Source organism: Prunus mume, linkage group LG2 (assembly GCF_029339155.1).
Source record: "Prunus mume cultivar Tortuosa linkage group LG2, ASM2933915v1, whole genome shotgun sequence".
NCBI classification, from domain to species: domain Eukaryota; kingdom Viridiplantae; phylum Streptophyta; class Magnoliopsida; order Rosales; family Rosaceae; genus Prunus; species Prunus mume.
This window is the reverse complement of record NC_142699.1, coordinates 37,880,524-37,896,668: the sequence shown is the minus strand read 5'-3', so window position 1 is coordinate 37,896,668 and position 16,145 is coordinate 37,880,524.

Sequence of the window (16,145 nt, the reverse complement as noted above, 5' to 3'; positions counted from 1 at the left end):
CTGCTATTTGTTGGGAAGAAGCAACATGCTTTGTAGTAACATAACCATCTTGGATTTTGTCTCTGATAAAATGACAATCCATTTCAATGTGTCGTGTTCGCTCATGTAAAACAGGATTTGCTGCTATATGTAATGCAGCTTGGTTGTCGCAATGAAGTATTGCTGCCTTCCGATGTGGCAACTGAAGATCTCGTAACAAACTACGCAACCATGTCAATTCACAACAAGCACCAGTCATAGCTCTGTATTATGCTTCTGTTGAAGAAAGTGAAACAGTTTTCTGTCTCTTTGATCTCCAAGAAATCAAGGAGTTTCCAAGAAAAACACAATATCCAGTGGTAGATCTTCTGGTGGTTGGACAACCTCCCCAGTCAGAATCACAATAAGCTCGCAATCTCAAGTCATTTTGAGCTGGAAAAAATAAACCTTGTCCTGGAGTGTTTTTGAGGTACTTCAAAATGCGCAACGCCACCTCCATATGAGGTTTACGTGGCTCATGCATAAATCTACTGAGCACATGCACTGCATATGTAATGTTTGGTCTTGTGATGGTCAAGTAAATCAAACGACCCACTAACCTTCTGTACTTGGCTGAATCTTTAAGCAATTCACTTGTGTCAGATAATTTCAAATTTTGTTCCATGGAAAATAAGACAGGTCGTACCCCAAGAAAACCACTATCTTTAAGGATGTCAATGGTGTATTTCCTCTTAGAGATGCTAATGCCTTTCTTTAAACGCGAAACTTCAATACCCAAAAAGAATTTAAGGTCACCGAGATCTTTAATGCGGAAGCGAGTATGAAGAACAATTTTAAGAGAATTAATGGCACCCAAGTTATTTCCTGTGATCAATATATCGTCAACATAAATCAAGAGAGCAATGAACGACTTTCCTCTTTTGCACGTGAATAAGGAATAATCTGCTTTGGACTGAGTAAAACCAGCAGCTTGAATAGCTTCAGAAAATTTTGCAAACCACTGATGAGAAGCTTGCTTGAGGCCATATAAAGACTTGTGGAGGCGACATACCAGATTCTCCCCCTGTCGCTAAAGACCAGGTGGTGGTGTCATAAAAATCTCTTCATGGAGATCCCCATGAAGGAAGGCATTATGGACATCGAGTTGATGAATGGGCCAAGAGGAAGCAGCGGCAAGTGCAAGAAGGCTGCGGACAGTAACCATCTTGGCTGTATGAGAAAAAGTATCATGAAAATCAACACCTTCTGTCTGTGTATAACCCTTGGTGACTAACCGAGCTTTGTATCGTTCAATAGAGCCATCAGAATGATGTTTGATCTTGTAGACCTACCGACAACCAATAGGGTGCTTACTAGGAGGAAGAGAAGTAAGAGTCCATGTATGATTGGACTCTAAAGCTTGAAGTTCAGAGCTCAAGGCTTGCTGCCAGTTAGGATCAGAATTGGCCTCAGAGAAAGAACGTGGCTCCACACTATGACTGAGTTGAGTAATGAAAGCAAGATGTGCTGGTGTATAACGATGATAAGAAATAAAGTTGCTCAAGGGATAACGAGTACCTGAGGTGCGATGTGAAGACGAAGACTCCGATTAGGCAGCTTTGGGTAGCGTGACTTGAGAGCAAACATAGTCTTGAAGGTGCACATTCAAACCTTGTGATGTTCAAATTGGCGAGTGGGTTGAACGGGTGGTGCTGGAGAAGGTGGTGCAGTAGGTGGAAGAGAGGATTGGATTGCAGGAGGATCTAGTGCTGGAAGAGAAAAATCTGTAGAAGGAGGCGTAGATGGAATGGGACGCATGAGACTAATAGGCAAAGTGTGCTCTGTGGGCTCAGGAGCTAGATTGGAATTTTGTGGTGGAGATGAGTCATGGGCTAAAATGGGTAAAGGAAGGCTAGTGTTTGGGATGGTGGTGGGACCAACAATTGGAGTAGAAAAAGGAAAGACATCTTCCTTAAATAAAACATCTCGGCTAGTGAATAATTTTTGAGTGGACAAATCATAGAGCTTATATGCCTTTTGGCCAACTGGGTACCTAATAAAAATAGATTTAACTGCTCGAGAATCAAACTTTTTGGTAGGGTGAACTATAGTAACATATGCAAGGCAACCAAATACTCGTAAATGTGAATATGATGGGGTTTTGTGATATAAACGTTCAAAAGGGGTTTGTTTGGAAAGAACTAAAGTGGGAAATCGATTAATCAAATGAACGGCAGTGAGAATGTATTCCCCCCAAAAACGGAAAGGCAAGTGTGCTTGAAATCGCAAAGCACGTGCGGTCCCAAGAATATGGCGATGCTTACGTTTGACAACACCATTTTGTTGGGGTGTGTAGATGCAAGAATGTTGATAAATGGTGCCTTGTTCTTTAAAAAAATCACGCAATGAAGAAAATTCACCCCCGTTGTCTACCCTAATTGCTTGGATTCTAGCAGTGAATTGGGTCTGAACCATGGAAAAAAAAGACTTTAGAAGCCCTTGTGTTTCATGCTTATGATGCATTAGGAAAACCCAGGTAAAACGAGAATAATCATCCACTATAGTTAAAAAATAATGAGCCCCAGAAAGGGAAGGAACTTTGTGAGGTCCCAAAATATCACAATGAATAAGGGAAAAAGGTCTTGAAGTTGAAATTGAACTAATGCCAAAAAGAAGGCGAGTTTGTTTAGAAAAATGGCAAGCATCACAAACATTATGGAAAGAAAATGAACAATTCAAATCTTTTGCTAAAAATTGTAAACGAGAGGATGAAAGATGCCCTAAACGGCGATGCCATAAATCTCCAGGAGTTGTAACTAGGTGACAGGAAGGTCATGTGGTGGATGGTGTTCTATCAGACGCCAACGCCACAAGGTAGTAGAGTCCATCACGCTCCTTACCCAAACCAATCGTCGTCCTCGTCTTCAAATCCTGTAAAATACACCAAGTGGGAAAGAAAATTATTAAGCACTGTAATCCTTTCGTAAGTCGACTTACGGACATCAGATTAACTTTAAATGTAGGCACACATAACACATCTTGTAAATAAAAATAAGAGTTCAAAGGAAGATTCCCAGTAGACGCAATTGGTGCTGTTTCTCTACTAGGCATAGTGACTAGCAACATAGAGGAAGTACTCATCCTCTTGGTAAGTAATTTTGAATTCGATGTAATATGATGAGTTGCTTCACTATCAATTATCCAATGTAAATTGGGTAACAATTCGGAAATACCTGAAGAAGTTAAGGCGGTATTGGCTTATGGTGCAACGTGAGATGGATCAGTGTTGTCACTCATCATGGCATGAATTTTCTTACATTGATCCTCGAATAAAGATGGCATAGCTGTATGAATCTCCTGCAAGAATGGACCATTGGAGGCCACATTATTGGCGGAACCGCTGCTAACTTTCCCTTTGCCTTTCCCAGATTTGTGAAGCCTGTGTCCAGGGGGATAGCCATGTAGCTTGTAGCACTTGTCCACTGTATGATGATCCCGATCGCAATGGCTGCAGTGAAGAGGTTGGCGCCCAGAAGAATTTGAACGCTGATTGTTTCGAACCGCCATAGTTGCTGGTTCGGTGATTGCTTGGCTGGAACCACGCTGCTTTTCTTCCTGGGTAATCAAAGAATAAGCCTTGCGAACCATAGGGAGAGGCTGCATAAGAAGTATCTGGCCTCGAATGGTGCTATAGGACTCATTAAGCCCCATAAGGAACTGCATCAACGAGTTTCGTTCCTCCTATTCGACATGCTTCTTCATGGCACCGCAAGAACAAGCTGGGACATCACTGTAAGAAGACAGCTCATCCCACAAACTCTTCATCCTGGTATAATAAACAGCAACGAACATCTGCTCCTATGAGAAGGAAGCTATGGTGCGTTGTATCTTGAAATACGAGGAGCGTTAAGTTGGGAAAAACGTTCTTTAAGGTCCTCCCAAATCTCTTATGCGGTGGAGGAGTATAACACGCTTTCTGCAATATATGGTTCTATCGAATTGAGCAGCCAAGATAAAACCATGTCGTTGTAACGCTGCCAAACCTTAAAACTCTCAGGCTTAGTTTTCTCCGAAGGGGCTTTGATTGTCCCATTCACGAACCCTAATTTTTTCTTCGCGCTTAGGGAGATGCGCATAGAGCGACACCATGTCGCATAATTGTTTCCATTAAGGATTTTGGAAACAAGAACCATTCCAGGATGATCGGAATGGTGAATGAAAAAGGGATCGGAAGCATCGTTTTTGCTTCCTGATGCAGCGGATTCTTGGTCTTTGGTCATGGTGGCAGCGGCAAGGAAAGGATGAAAATTAGGGTTGAAAGATGATTATTTGACAGGTGCGGCTAGAGCCAAGAGCTAGAGTTTCCTCTGCTCTGATACCATGTAAAATTGGTATGAAAAGATATTTGACCAGAATAATTCTCATTGATCATTGATGTATGTTTATATAATACATTCCGTAGGTTTCTCCTACAAGTAAGCTAACTAGCTAGGAAAGAATATATACAAGAAATCAAATAAGATAACATTCTTATTCTATTATACAATCCCTAAACTAAAGGATAATCTTTGATTCTCAACAATAACCCATTTTTTATTTGCATATCCATTTTCCAGATTTTTTTCATCTACAGAGGTTCTGGGTTTCTCACTCATACGGATTTTTACATCCAAATGATTTCGGGTTACTCACCCATGGATTTTTACATCCAAAAATTTTGGGGTTACTCACCCATGGGTTTTCATCCACATAATTTCAGGGTTACTCACCCATGGATTTTTATATCCAAACAATTTCCAAGTTACTCACCCATGGATTTTCATCCATATAATTTAGGGGTTTCTCACCCATGAATTTGTGGCCTGCTATGCCCAAGAAAAGGAAAATAAAAATGACAGAATACCTGTAGAAATTTTCTCTCTTCTCTACACTGCCCCAATTTCTCCTGCGACTTTTTTTAATATGTCGTCTGTCCTTTCTTTTTTTCTAATGTAGCCTTTTTATAGGCCAACTAGATAAGACTCTCTTGATCAAATAATGCTTTTGAATTTCAAATCCATGCTTAACAGATTTAGCCTTCCTTTTAGGCCTATTATCTCATGAATTTAGAAAATAATAGATATCCCAAAATTTTAGGAACCCCTGTTGGCTTGCATTTATCATTTACTTTTTTTATATTTGGCATAAATGATAAATGTCTTTGGCCGAATTTTTTCTTTCAACAATGGGGTTCAGAGATTGTGTAGGTACGAAAGTTGTAGTAAGGTCAGAAGGCTCAAATTCAAGGATAGGAAGAGGTAAGATGTTGGGCATGGTATTTGTGTGGGATAAATTGTAAGGAAATACAATTTCATAAGAAGTGACATCACGTGAAGTATAAACCTTCTTAGTGTGAAGATCATAAATTTTGTAAGCCTTTTGAGAAGGTGGATAACCAATAAATATGCATGGTTTGGCTCGTTTATCAAACTTTGAGTGAGGAGAAAGATTATGCCCGTAACAAAGGCAACCAAATATACATAAATGTGCATAAGAGGGTGACTTGCCAAAAAGAACATATAAGGTGTTTTTCCTTTTAAAATTTTTGTGGGCAAATGATTAATTAAATATGTAGTAGTAAGAACATAATCTCCCCAAAAAGATAAAGGCAAGTTCAATTGGAAACAAAGAGAACGAGCAATGTTTAAAAGATGACGATGTTTGCGCTCAACAATGCCATTTGGTTGCGGTGTTGCCACACAACTATGTTGATGAATGAGACCAACTGAAGAAAAAAAAAATGTTTAATGGTGTGATTAAAAAATTCAGTTTCACTATCGGTATGAACTTGGTGAATAGTAAGATTAAAATGTGTTTTAATCATATAAAAAAGAACTAGGCAGATAGGTAGTTACTTTAATTTATGTTGCATTAAATAAAGTCAAGTACTACGAGAATAATCATCTACTATAGTTAAAAAATATTTAGCACCAGAAAGAGAAGCAACAGAATAAGGACCTCACACATCACAATGAATCAAATTAAAACAAGCATTTCTTGAAATAGTACTTGAGGGAAAAGAAAGTCTACAATGTTTAGCTAAAGGGCAAATGGTGCAAACATGATTATTAACAATAGAAATTTTAGAATGAAAATTTTGTAGGTGGGAAGAATAAATTTAGATGGATGACCTAAGTGTGAGTGTCCTAGATTGAAACTTGGGGAAACAACAATGGAATTAGCAATGGAAAGTATGTCAGGAGCCAAATAATAAAGACCACTACGTTCCAATCCCTTACCAATCTCCCTCTTCGAACTCAGGTCTTGCAAAACACAATGATCAGAATAAAAGGTAATGGAACAACTAAGCAGCTTGGCAAGTTTGCAAACAAATAGAAGATTGAAACGAAAATCAGGTTGTAAATGCACTTATTATATCCTAATTGCGACAAGGCTAAAAGAAATGAATAATCGAGCATAAGCCCAAACATATGAAGTTGGGGAGGTAGGTGAGCTACGAACTGAGTACCTTGAAAAATCCTCCAAAAAATACACTTCAATCCAGGTAAGAGTCTGATCATTGCATATCAATTGTTTTAGAAACCCATTTGAATTATATTTTTAGCATCCTAAAGCCAAATCCAAGTTCAATTGTATTGGGGCTTTCGGTTGTGTTATGTTCATATACTAGGCTAGCCCCAACTTCATATGTTTAGGCTTAAGCTCGGTTATTCATTTCTTTTAGCCCTGTCACCTGTAAAGATGGTAAGGGTTTAGAAGAGCCAATATGAGTAATATTAGATGTTTGTCGAGTAGATAATTTAATAGGAGCAGTATTAAGAGTGGTCATGTTGTCTAACATATTATAACTAGAGACCATGTGGTCAGTGGCGACGGAATCAATGATCCAAGAACTAAGATTGAACGAAGAATGAAAACATAATGGGTTACCTGCGACATTAGCCATTGAATTATTTTTACTGGATGAAAACATGGCAATTAGTTGATTGTATTGTTCATGAGTTAGAATTGGTCCAGCTGGAGTGCTAGTGATTGTCGTGACAAAAGAAATAGTAGAGGCATTACATGAGGAAGAAGAATTGGTCTTGGTAGTACCATTCTTATTTTTGCAATGAGAATCTGTATGCCCTGTTGTATCACAAAATGTGCAAAACATATCATTTTTGCTTGCAGTTTTTTTCGACATCGGGATTTTGAGTGACCTTCAGTATCACAACATTTGCAGTGATAAAATGGCTTCTGAGACTACGGTCAATTGATTGCCTTGGTAGATTGATCAAGAGATATTGTGATTACAAGTTAAATAGAACGTTGGTATTCATCTTGTAAGAGTAAGGAGTAGGCACGATTGACAGTCAGCAAAGGATCCTAAAGATGCATATTACTACGAACCCTAAAATAGGACTAGTTTAGCCCAGCAAAAAAATTGCATAAGATGCTCTTCTTAAATGTGATTCACGCTAGTTTGAGAAGCTCCACAAGTGCAAAAGGTTAACGAAACATATTAAGATAACTCATCCCAATAACCTTTCAAAACAGTATAATAAAAGGCTTGAGTTACCTTGTGTATGATTGGCAATGGTGTGATGAATCTCAAAAATCCCAAGAGCATTCTTTTGAGAAAAAATATCTACGGAGATCCTCCCAAACTTTGCATGTTATAGCATTATGGATAACACTATTAGATATCTCGGGAGAGAGAGTGTTAACAATTCAAGATAGAACCATGCTATTACACATGGTCCATTGATGAAATTTGGTTGAAGAATCCTCAGGTTTGGTGATCTTGCCGTCAATGAACCCGAGTTTGTTTTGGGCATCAAGAGCCATGCTTACGGCACGAGACCATGTAGGATAATTGTCACCAAGTAGTGTCTATGTAAAGATAATCACACCAAGGTTATTAGAATGAGGTAAATAAAGGGGAGAAGTGTTGTATAATTGAATTTTCTCTCCTAATGATCTTGTTGTTGATGGACTTTGGACAAAACACAATGATGAATGAATCAAACACCCACAGAAAATAACCAAGCTCGGAATGACACAAGAATTTATAGAGGTTCAACAATTGCCTACATCCTCTTTGGTGATCCCCGTGAGAAATTCACTAATGAATGAATAAGTTACAAACTTTGGTTTTCAAAGAAAAACCCCTTGAACTCTATTCTCCCTCACCCCTTGCTCGACACTTTGATGCATTTGTGAACACTCTCTCACACTTGGTGTTTCTCTTCCTTGTTTTCTAGACTTACAAGACTCCAACCCTTAAGCTCTCACCTCTTGGATTTCTTGGCTTACTCTCAAGCCTTTAGCCCCTTAAACTCCTTAAGCTTCTTACTTGTAGTCTCTACACTTCCTATTTAAGTAGACAAGTGGGAAACCTACTTTCAACATCAGCCACTCTACATTGACCCATGATTTGAGGAAACCATAGAGTAGGTGCTATGAAACAAGCCAACCAACAACCTTAAATGATGTTCCAGCTTTTCCAACATCTTGCCAAACTTCTTAGAACCCATAAAAGTCTTTGGAGGTGCTTGGAGTTAGGTAGAGAACCAAAACACATGTGAAAAGAACCTGAAAAACGTGTGGAAAAATCAACCCAGACGGCGACGACCAGACGTCCCTAAGCAACCGTCGCATTGAGGAAAACTCACCGGTATGCAATCTGTCTGAAAATGACCGGTCGCAATTCCCTGGTGACCAATCGCTTTCTGCATTTTTTAGAATTTCAACTCTGCTTCAAAATGACCCGTCACACCTACTAGTAACCGGTCGCCTTCTGCGACACTTGCAACTTAATGTTAGCTAATTTTTCCAACAATCTCCGCCTTGGAGAACCATTAATCACCTGTGAACCATTATTGACCTCTAGAACATCTTCAACATTTTAGAAATAGTTCTAGTAATTCACAAGAGCTCCTTCATAGCATGCCAAACTCCTTACTTCTTGCCTTCTTAGAACCTTAAATTCTTGACATACCTTGATATGCAAACCTCTACCTATCCTTGTTCAATAAATCCCCTGTTAGCTAACCTTGCTCTTGGATTTAAGAACATATTCCTTTACATCAATGCACATTTCTAACTTTCCGGCTTCATGCTCCCTACAACACTCCGAAACATGGGTGAAACTTCCTAGTCTATCCATCCAAAACCTAGGGACGGTTTGATGGATTCCTTGGACCTGCACCTCGTAATTGACGATGGCTCCATCTCAAGTATAACCTCTTTGTGAGTTTGTTGTTGTTGCCCTCATTCTTCAACCTTTGTGTCAAGCTCCGCCTCAAATGGAGTTCCTTGTATGACTACTTTGGCAAGAAACTTATCTTCAACAACATTCTTGATATCATCCCTTGTCTTGATTTCACTTTTGTGAACCTTTTCCTTCGACTCCACAACTTCTACATTATTGAAATCAAGTACCTCTGATGATGAAATGTTAATTAAGGAATCTTAACTAACCTTTCTTACCCAACTTGTCTAGAGAAAACCTGGAACTGTGCATTATGTTAAATCGGCTCCTTGACATTTAGATATGTTGCTTGCTCTTCCTTGGTACAAGACATACCCAACTCGGCCTTCCTTTTATCTGAGTATACCTTGGTAGACTTCTTTGCTCCACCAATAGTTGTACTACACAAAAGTTGGTAAGTGTTGTTTGGTTAAATCTCCCCCCTCATAACCACAACGGAACCTTGTGTGACTACGAGCTTCCCTCATTCGACCTTGTAAGAGTACCCTTTTCCATCTAAAAAGCTAAGAGAGAGTAGATTTATTTATAGTGAAGGTACAAATCTTACCTTGCTAAGACTTCAAACATCACCATCTTGCAACTTGATCTTCCCTATGTCTAAAACTTCACATGTAGTTCTGTATACCAACATAATCTTGCATGCCTTCTTAGCCTCATATGTGTCAAACATCACTTATTTGAACAAATATGATAAGAATACTTGAAATCTAAAATCCAACTGGAAGTAGAACTCTTACCTAAAGAACCTGCCATGACTTCCCCGTTACTCTCCTCCGTAATCATCAAAAGTTCATTATTTGTGTCTCCAATAGACACGTGAGCTGAGCTTGAACTTTCATCATTCTTCATCTTTTTCTACTTCTCCTTCCATACCGGAAAATATTGCTTCCAATGAACAGGAAATCCACACTCGAAGCAGCCTTCATTGTCCTTGAACTTAGCATTCCTCCCATTGCTTCTCTTGCCTCTACGCTTGTTTGAACGGCTCCCTGCTAATAGACCAGCATCTTGAGAGTTCTCCTCCAAATGTTAGGATATCCTACGATGTGTCATCATATCTTGCACCACCTCCTTAAAATTCAAAGTACTCTTCCCAAACAAAAGCGTAGTTCGGAAATGCTTATAAGACGGAGGCAAGGATGTCAAAAACATGAGTGCCTTATCCTTTGTATTATACAACACTTCCATTATTTGCAATTCAGCAACACACTTATTAAAATTGGTTAGGTGCTTCATCAGATATCCTTCCTCCTCCATTCAAAGATTAAGGAGTTTCTCCTTGAAGAAGAGCTTGTTGGACAACAATTCCTTGCAAACATCTCATCGAGTTTCTCCCATATTTGCTTCGTTCTCTCCCCAAGCTCTCTTTTCTCTCTCACCCCTGCTCAACACTTTGATGCACTTGAGAACACTCTCTCATACTTGGTGTTTCCCTTCCTTGGTTTATAGACTTGCAAGACTCTAATCCTTGAGCACTCTCCTTTTGGCTTTCTTGGCTTGCTCTCAAGCCCTCAACCCCTTGAACTCCTTAAGCTTCTTGCTTGTAGTCTCAGCACTTCCCACTTAAGTAGATAATTGGGAAACCACTCTTTAACATCAGCCACCCTACATTGACCCGTAATTTGAGGAAACTATAGAGTAAGTGCTATGAAACAAGCCAACCAACAACCTTAAATGATGTTCCAACTTTTCTCGCATCTTGCCAAACTTTCTGAAACCCATAAAAGTCTGTGGAGACACTTGAAGTTAGGTAGAGAACCAAAACACAAGTAAAAAGAACCTGAAAAATGCGTGAAAAAATCAACCAAGTATGGCGGCGCAATTCCCTGGCGACCGATCACTTTCTGCGTTTTTCCGAATTTCAACTATACTTCAAAACTACCGGTCGCGCCTACCTGGCCACCAATCGCCATTTACGACACTTGCATCTTAATGTGAGCCAATTTTTCCAATAAGAAGAAGTCGCGTATGCTATGGATAACGTCGTGTCCTTATTAACCGATTTCTTCCTATTAGATTTGAAAGAAGTAGTGGAGGCCATTCAAACATGGTTGACAAGCGTAGGAAGAATGGAAAAGTTTAATGGATCAATATAGTCCCTCGTACCATGTGAAAAATGGTATTTCTAGTATATGTCTTTATAATACTTATTGTATTTTTTATAGGGGAAAGAGTGCTACGTAAGGTAAGAAAATAAATTTCTAAATTATATATATATATAGACCATAAAGTAAGATGTTAACTATCTAAACAAGGTAACAAAATAAAATTTATTGCCATGAATCTTTCCACATCTTCAACAGATATTGTCCTTACCTTAACCATCTAAGGTGGAGTTAGGCCCAATAGATCATGTACCGATATTATCCCCACCTTAACTACCTTGGGTGGTAGGGGCGGAGGAACATTGGGACTAGTGTGATCCTAGGCCCCCACTAAATTCTTTTTATTTTTTTATTTTAAAACAAGTACTATGGTGTTATGAAATTTAATATATTCTATGACAATCTTTCGATTATAATTGTAACGTTTCGATAACTGATGCCAAGTTGCATAAATTTTTATTTTTATGATTGGAGTAGCAGGAGCTGCCCACTTAGTGGAAAAGTTGCCTTTGTTGTGTTTTGGCTCACCACAAATGCAGGAGGAAGAAGGAAACTAAGGGTTTACAAGAATGGAGAGGGAGAAGGAGAGGAAGAAATCTCGAGGAAGCTAGTGTGCAGGAGACTGATTTGTTTTGGCCAAGAGCTTGACGTTGATGTTATACTCCAAAGCAATCGGTCATCCAAGCCTGACGACCGGTCGTCACGTGAATAGTACGGCACACTATTTTGACGTGGTTTCCTATTATTTTGGGGTTTTCTAGCCTAATTTAATAGGACCTATTCATAGTTAACTTGTAACATAAGTCCTATGAGTTGTAGATATGACTTTTAAGGTGAGGTAAAAAGTAAGAGAAGATAATTAAAAAAGTGAATTTTCAAGAGAGAGACACAAGAAAGAATTCAATAGGGTGAATTCAAGAGGAAACCATTGCATTTATCAAAGCCTACTATGTTATGAGCTTTCCAAATTGCCTGACACATTATGAAAATTTGAAAGAGAATACTCACACCCTCCACCTTTGTGTTTACATCCCTGGTCACTCAACTTCATATCCATTAATGTAGGGTTTCAATTCTATAGTTTCGATGGCCTCCAAACCGAACAAGTTCAACCCATGGGAAAAGTTGCAATATATACTCGTTTGACTCTTCCTAATCATTGCAAATGGGACATAAGGGGGTGGTGAGAAGCCGACACTTGTAAGGTTCATAGCACTAGCCAAGTGACCATTGAGTGCATGCCATAGTAAGTGTTCGACCTTTAGGGGAACTTCAACATGCAATATTGTCTTCCACACCTTGGGATCAATCAACAGAGATGTAGATGATCTTCTAGCTACGCTCATATGATGGTGGGTTTGGATTCTATGATATCCATTTTTATCTTCAAGCCAGACAATGCAATCCATCTCTCTGCTTACGTTCCTCCTCCACCGAGACAAAAGTGTGAATAGGTTCCAAGTTACACATGATCATTTCCTATTTGTTGTCCATAATTTAGCTCGAGTCGCATTCATAAATTGCCATTTTGCTCTATTCATGCTTACATTTCTTCCTTCAATGAGGCATGTCCACACCTAAGATGCCTTACCTTTTTCTTCTTCTTTTTTTCCTTCGAGAAAATTATACTCTTGGAAGTATTGAGCTTTAATTAGCTAAGCCCACATGGAATTAGGTTCATTGATGAGCCTATAACATTGTCTAGCCAACAACGCTGAATTAAAATCATGAAAGTCTGTGAAATCCATCCCTCCCATAGGTATTGGGAGGTCAAGATAAGCCTAGTAACCCAGTTCATCTTTATCTCATTATGCCTCTAATCCCACTAAACTTTAGATATCTCCTTCTTTAATTTTATTTTTATTTTTACAGAAAGTTTCAGGTAACAAGAAGACTCATATTGGGTACGTCAGGACTCCCTGTGTAATAACTTTAATAATACTTCTCTCTCAGCTTGGGAGAGCATGCTCTGTTCCACCCTTCAACCTTCCACACCAAGTTCTCCCTTATAGATTCTTAAGCACCCATTTTCTTTATACCCCTAATTTTTGGCTAGTACAAATACTTCCTTCGGTCCCTCACAATAGACACCCCAATAACTGTCCCAAGCTCGTTCGCATCCTCTTAGCGAGGTATTTGGACTGAAGAAAACACTTGATATTCTATAGTTTATTTGTTGTCCCAACACTCGACAATAAACGTCCAACAACAATCTCAAGTTACCATAATTCTAAGCATTGGCCTTAAAGAAGAGCAAGGTGTCATCCACAAGGAGGTTGGGTAAGCATGGGACCATTCCTACTAAATTTGAGACATTGCAAATAGTTAGCATCATAAGCCTTTTGTATTAAGCGGGAAATGACTAGACTCATAATATTAAAATAAATAAAATAGATATGAGGAGAGAGCTTCTCCCTACCTAATGTCCATTGTAGGGTTGAAAGTATCCCTTGGCTTCCATAATCTTAACTAGGATAATAAGTAGTGTACCTAGCTAGCGTAAAACCTCAACCTAAGCATAGCCACCTCGAGAAAGTTTGACTTCACTCGATCATATGTTTAATTCATATCCACATTCATACCTAACTTATAGGTTTTGGTGGACTACATCTTGGATGTAGTGAGTAAAGACAAATGCACTATGAGCAAGTGATATAATTTGCGGCATGAAAGATTTTAACCGGTTGGCCATTACCTTTTATATGAGTCTCCAAGTTTGGGACTTTGGGAATGAGCATGATGTTGATTTGTTGAGGGATATTGGGCTGTGGTTTTGAGCTAAGAAGGCTTCCATAATACCATGTATCTCCCTGTGTATTATGTTCCAATGAATATTTATGGTAGCTAACACCTGATAGCCATCCAATCTAGGCACATTTAGCCCCCCCCATTTGGATGACCGCCTACTTAATTATCTTAGACTAAGATTGCAGGCAATAGAATGTCATTAGTATTTTGGTTTATGTGAAGACCCATATTTTAAATGGATAAAGGAAGATATTTATCTTTTGGATAAACTTGGATGATATTATCTTTTTAAGATATTTATCTTTTGGATAAACTTGGACGATCTTATCTTGTTAGGATATTTATCTTTTGGATAAACTTGGATGTTCTTATCCTTTTAATATTGAAGTTTATCATATCCCTATAAACACTATAAATAGGAGCATTACCTTATAGTTTCAACACATGATAAATTAGAAAGAAGGAGAAAGAGTGGTGATGAAACTCTTGGAGCTTGGTTTAGGTGATAGTACATGAAGATAGGTAGATGGGTTGTCTTGCCAATTTATTTGAAGAGCTCTCATTATCGAGGTGAGTGGTTTATGTAATGTGTTCTAAAAGTTCTTATTTTGTGATAAAATATGAAAACCATGAATTATCGTGGATTTGTTCTATTTACAAATATCTCTCCATTTCAAGTCAAGCATGTCTAATTTGGAGCAATCTTTCACACTACATATACATATATTGATTGGAATATTTGTGAAGTATGTATTATTCATGGAACATGAGAACTTCAATGTTGGGGTATCTGAGGGATAGATGTACCACACGGGGACATAAGACAAGAAGGCCAATAGGGGTCACGTGGTTGGTTACATGCTATGAAGAATAACCAAGATATGAAATGATGGTGATATGATTTGGATTGGTATATCTTTTCATGATATTTTCTAGAGTATGTAAAACAACATTGCTTGACTGGCATATTACATAATCTACTCACTGAGCAATAGTTGCTCATCCCTTATCCTGTTTAATTTTTCAGATGAATTAGTGGGCAAGACAATGACTAAATCGATGGAGTCTGAATTAGATGAGAGTGATAGAGCTTTATTTATTTATTGTAAAGTTGTAAGATTTTGGATCTATTTTTATAATAGAAGTTTATTTTAAACTCATGTTTCGGCTTCTTTTTATTTTATTTTACTTTCTCACGCACTGGGCGCGGGGTTTCCACCGACCCCCCCGGTCCGGGGCGTGACAGTTTAGCACACAATCCACACAATTAAAAATATTATCTCTTGGGGAAGTGCATCCCAAGCAAAATTAGGGAAGCCAAAGCGATCAATCAAGCCTCCTAATTACCTCAAATATTATTGCTCGAAATAAATTAGGAGACCTTTCATACTACTGGTTTACTTCCTTTTCTATTTTGGTTTTCCTGATTATACTATAATTATGTTTTCCTTATATTCATTGGGTGTAGTTGTTATTTAAACCTTTTCTTGTAGACCAATTGGTCACGTTGAATTTGAATTTAGAAATCGCAGCTAAATTTAACCGCAAATTGTGAGTGTTTGTTGTATATTTCTAGTGTTGGTGCAGTTTTGTTGGAGGTTCGTGTTTGCAATACCATCTCCCCATCAATTTGGTATCAAAGCCAGGTTCTTGTGGGTGGAGAGAAGCCTCCATGGCTCATAACAAGAGTGGTCGAGGTGGTGTCTGAATAAAGGGTTGTAACACTACAGACGACATGGATGAAATTAAAAGAATGATTCAACAATTCACTTATCGTGTCGCTCACATCGACACTCAAAGCCATGGTGGTGGGAGTTCCGATGATGAGGAAGACGAAAACCCCTTTTAAAAAAACATGTTGTTGGAAGGTATGCAAAGGGGATGAGATCATTCCAGTCAAAATCTCAACATGAAAGGAGACTTACCTGAGTTTGAAGGAAAGATGCAACCTGATGACTTTGTTAATTAGTTCAATACCGTTGAGCTTGGATCTGATAACGTAACGCCAATCCACTTACTCCGACTTTACTGGTGTAATTAGGAAGATCTCTCTTACCTGGTCAGCAATACCTCATTCA